The sequence below is a fragment of the Oxyura jamaicensis genome, chromosome 1, assembly GCF_011077185.1.
Source record: "Oxyura jamaicensis isolate SHBP4307 breed ruddy duck chromosome 1, BPBGC_Ojam_1.0, whole genome shotgun sequence".
In the NCBI taxonomy this organism is placed as follows: Eukaryota; Metazoa; Chordata; class Aves; order Anseriformes; family Anatidae; genus Oxyura; species Oxyura jamaicensis.
In genome coordinates this window covers 204,321,600-204,326,802 of record NC_048893.1, presented here as the reverse complement: position 1 = coordinate 204,326,802, position 5,203 = coordinate 204,321,600, and positions in this window count along the sequence as shown.

Below are 5,203 nucleotides of genomic sequence, written 5' to 3'. Positions count from 1 at the left end.
TGTAAGAAAAAATATAAAAGACAGATTCTCTAACTGGCTGCAGAGGGAGAAGGAACAAAGAAGGGAGAGCCCACCCCAGCAATGTCACTTGTGGGGAATCCTCAACAAGCTGGGAGCAGGCAGCTTTCGCTGTAGTGTGATGGTGAGATCCTTATCTCAGCTGTCTGCTCTGGAGTCAAGGGACAAGGTGTATAATAAACTTGTTCTAATCACAACTGTGTAATGGAGTTCATTACGGGAATTGCTTCATTGTTAAAATTCACAGAAATGAAAAATTCTCCCAAAGGGAAAACACTGAAATAAATGCAAGTACTGCAGGTTCGCGTGGAGCTGTGCTTGCAGCCCGGAGATCCAACCGTATCCTGGCCATATCAAAAGAAGCCTGGCCAGCAGAGTGAGGGAGGTGATTCTCCCCCTCTGCTCTGCTCTCATGAGACACCACCTGCAGAACTGTGTTCAGCTCTGGGGCTCCCAGCACAAGAAAGACATGGACGTATTACACCAAGATGATCAAGGTGCCGGAGCACCTTTCCTACAAAGACAGGGTGAGGGAGTTGGGCTTGTTCAGCCTGGAGAAGGGACGGCTCCAGGGAGACCTTACAGTGGCCTTCCAATACCTAAAGGGGCTGCTGGAAAGCTGAGGAGGGACTCTTTGTCAGCGAGTGCGGTCTTTTCCAACCTTAATGATTCCATGATTCTATGTGCTGATTGCAAGTGGTGAGCAGTAGTATCCGAGCTGCATTAGGGAGGGTACAGGAGGAGCGCTGGTTCTGGAGAGAGACAGAGCTGAACTACATCTCCCCAGAGCTGAACTGAAGCCCCCAGTAGCTGCTGGGCAGGTATCAGACCTTGTCCCGGATTTAGAGTTGTTGCAGATGGTCTAGACAGGGTGTCTGCAAACACCAGCTGCAGCCTGAGTGTTCACTAGGTTTGTAGATCACACATTGAGCGTTTTCCTCCATTGCTCTTACAAATGCCTTCTTTTATGATCAGTTTCTGATAATATTGGTTTCCTATTAATAAAGGCGTGACATTTATTGCTTTTGTGTAATAAGCCTTCTCTTTTATTTGAGAACATTTTTTTTTTAATTATTATTTTATTTTTCCAGCACCTGTGGTGCATAAGGTATTGTTTCCTATTACACCAATACAAGGACAGCTCTGGACAATTCAGTTTGGCTTCATCCTTATGGTACCTGTCAGAGACATCATAGCATGAGTCCCAGCAGTGTGGTGTATCCAGATCAAGCTGTTTGTAGAGCTCTTAGTAAATCTGCTTAGCACTAGCTCTGTAGGCAGTGGGGTTTGACACTGCATGGACATTTGGGTTGGTGTTGACCGTGAGCCTGAGGAGAATGGTATCTACCAGATCCATGTAGCACAGACAAACTAACCACCAGGATGAGTTGGGAAAAGCCGTGATACCAGTTTTGTTTTTCAGTGTTTAACTTGCATTAGGTCAAACCACTAATCTGGGCACTGAAAATTCTGCATGTCTCTCATCGTTATGCAAAGCACAAAAATCTCCTTGCATGAGTCAAATCTGGGCTAATATTTCTCAGTAGGTTTATTTTAGGAATGTGCATGGTGCCCCGAACATGGCTTCTGTAGAAGTGATAAAGGAGCGATTTTACTGGACAGCTGCAGAAGTGAATAAACAGCACCTTGCTGATCAATAAAACCCTTTAAATTCAGGTGGTAGACCTGCGGCACCGACACAGCTGCACCACTGGCCAAGCAGCCTCTGCAGAAACGTTCAGGAGGAATCGTCCCTGCAATTTCAACATGAGCAAAGGACATGCATGGCCTGGCAGGATCCCACCAGTGGGACCCCACTGAGCCCACGTCACCAGGGACTTTGCATTGCTTTAGCAAAACAATGCAAACCCACTTCCATCAATACTGTCCTAGCAGTTGGAATTAATAGAGGTCAAAACTCAGGTGAAGTCAAGCACTGCCTTAATTTGCAACTCTATCGACACCTCCAGAAATGCCAGTGAGTTGCACGGGTGAGCAGTCTTGCCTGCTCAGACACCTGCTAAATTGGACAGGTCCTGAGCCAGCACTAACATACATTAAGCCTTATTTCTCCCCAGTTTGTAATCACTTTCTATAATAGTTACTAAACTGTAGCCGTGTTTCAATTTGCATCTGTCACACTGTGTCCAGACACCGTCAGATCTGAGTCTGCCTGCCTGGGCTGTGGGAACTGCACAGGTTCAACTGGCAGTGCCGGCCTCTGCTCTGGCTCGTCGTCCAGGGCAGACATGGGTCAGGCAATGTCAGCACAAGGCTGCTCTGAAAATGATGCTGCCAATGGAATTGCTTATCAGGTGAAGAGTATGAGTTTGTTTTGTTTCCTCCATTAGTTTCATTTCAGAGTTGAAAGACTCAGGCTACACCAGTCCCAAAGGTGCATTGCTGGAGGTGGTGAGCAGCTCAGGTGCGGTGCTGTCAGTGTCACTGTCCCACCAGACCACACCACATTCTGCTGGAGCTTCCTACTGCACTGAGAAGCCAACATCTTTCTTTGAGCACAGCTTGGAAAGGACCACAACTCACGGCAGCCTGCTCCCATTGCATCCTCCTTGCCCACCCCAGGTCACCACAAGACTTACCATGGACGTTTGGTCTAGGAGAGGGAGAACCGTGACCCTGCACACGTCACCTGCACTCTGCAGACAGAAATGGACCTGCCACTGTGGGATGAACTTAAACTTTTATGAGGAAAAGCTGAGAACCACAGGAAGAGGACAGAAAGCCCAGGGGTCAGCCCAGGGGTGCTGTCTGAAGGCAGCAGACATGCCCGCATGTGGCACTTGTGCCGTGCCTTGGGGTACGCATTGCACCAGGCAGCGCTTCTGGCAAGCCTTGGGCAAGCCTCCCCCAGAGACAGCTGCCCCCTTGTAGGTGCTCTTGCAGAAATCAGCCTTAGTCACCGTTGTGCCAGGTGGGAATCCCTCTTGGCTGATGGTGATGGGACAGGGGATAACCAGACCTAAACCACAAAGATTCAAGTGTTTTCATCAAAGGGCTACACAGGGTGGTGCAAGCCAGCAGGTAGTGCATGCTGACACCTGAGGAAGGAGATGGGAGCATTGGAAACACTGAAGACTGCAGTAGTGCCAGTACTCAGAGGAGGGGAGGGAGCAGAGTGCTTCACTGTGCACAACATCCTAACTGCAATAGGTGGCCAGATCCAGGTCTCCAGTCAGCCACTGGGCCTTGGATCACAAGGAAGCACAAAGCCCCTGGGTGGAGAGGGGAGGACTGGGGTCTCTGGCACAGGGTACATGGGTAGAGAGGCTCACTGAAATCAGGAAGTGAGAACACCTCACAGAAACCAGGTGGAGACCGTGTGGGTCTGCAGACCACTGCTGATGCCTCCAGAGCACCCAGAGTAGAGCATCTTTCACCACTGATCAGATGCCTGGGTTAGCTCCTGGGGTTCACTACCCCTACAAAGGGGCCGCAGCTGATTGAGGCTGGTTCAGGGACAAGCCCAGATGTTGTTTTGGGATATTATCCTGATGATTTCCTTATGATTTTCCATTATTTTATTTGTATAAATGATGGGGCTTAGCAACACAGGGAAAAAAGGTCAGCATACAAGGTAACATGAATTGAGAGAGCAAGGGCAAACACAAGATACAAGGGCTCAGGACCCTGTGGTGCCATGCAAGAGGCTGCAAGGCTTAAACTGAAAAGGATTAAAAAAAAAAAAAAAAAAAAAAAAAGGCTTCTTGCAAGAGACGTACTGACTCAACTGACTGTTTTCAGTCTGGAGAGGGAAGTCTCTTTGGTCCATGTGCACAAACCTACCTGCAGATGGGAGTTGTTGCCTGTTACATGTATGAATTATTTCAAATTAAGCTTTCCTGACCTAAGGGGGACTGAATGCACAATATAATTTCTCTCAGCAATCTTAGCTTGCCTCAAAATCACTTAGCTTGCCATGGGTGGAAATGTCTGCTTTTCAATGAGTTGCCTACCGCTTTGTAAGCAAGTAAGAGAGTAATTTGATTCAGGTGTATGCTTCTGGGTCCACTTCTTTACCTCTCTGTTCACAATCTCAGCTGCAGAATATCAAATATAACCTTGAGGCCGTCCAGTTTACCATGTGCTAAAGGACACTGAAAAGGTCAGATTGTCTCCTGATGTGCCGTATGGAATAGGAGTTCCGTGCATGCAGTTGATTGGAAAAAATATTGCAGTTTTCAGAACCTGATGCCACGTATAGGGCCATTTAGTCCTTAAGTTACCAAGCCCTTGACTCAGAGACCATTGGAGAAATTAATTGCAAGCAAGACTGTCATATATTGTTTAATTACTAAGAGCTGGCAGGGAAAGTGTAACGGACTTGGCTGTCTGCATTTGGCTGCAGTTGGAACAGTGGCACCCACCACTGTACAACTCAGAAGCGCATTGTTTAGCTGCAGGCAAAGCACGGTGGAGCAGCAGTGGGGAGGCACTGGGATCACTCCTGAATGTCGGTGCAGCAGTCTGTGTACATTTGGTACAGGCATCGCAGTAGCCGTGATAGGACTAGAGGGAATGGTCTCAAGTTGTGTCAGGGTTCAGGTTGGAAATGAGGAGACATTTCTTCCCAGAAATAGCAGTCAGGTATTGGGACAGTTTGCCCAGGGAGGTGGTGGAGTCACCGTCCCTGCGGGCATTCAAGGAAAGGTTGGACGTGGTGCTTGGGGACATGGTTTGGTGGTGACATTGGTGGTAGGGGGTCGGTTGGACCAGGTGATCTTGAAGGTCTATTCCAACCTTAATGATTCTATGACCTACCACGGAAAGCTGATTGCCAGTGCACTGAACCAACTGAAGAGCACGGTTCAGCAGCTCAGACACCAGGGAGATGACATTTTGTTAGCATGTGTGCAAGCCAGCTGGCTTGGCACTGCAGACAGTGGTCCAGGCTGAGCAGCCTTCCTTGGTACCTGGCTCCTGCAGCACATCATTGCACAAGAGGGCTGATTTAGGTCATTGCTACCATAAGCTGTTAGAATCTGTATCTCTGGGAGACAGAAGCAGCCTTAATGCAGAAGTAAAAAAAAAAATAATAAAATAAAAAATTTAAAAAACTGTTCATGATTTGCAACAGCTACCTCTAGTCCTATGCTTTTGGAGGAGCCAGCCACCTGCAGACCTGCAGTGTGCAGGCTGTCTCAGCAGCATCAACATTTGACTTTCT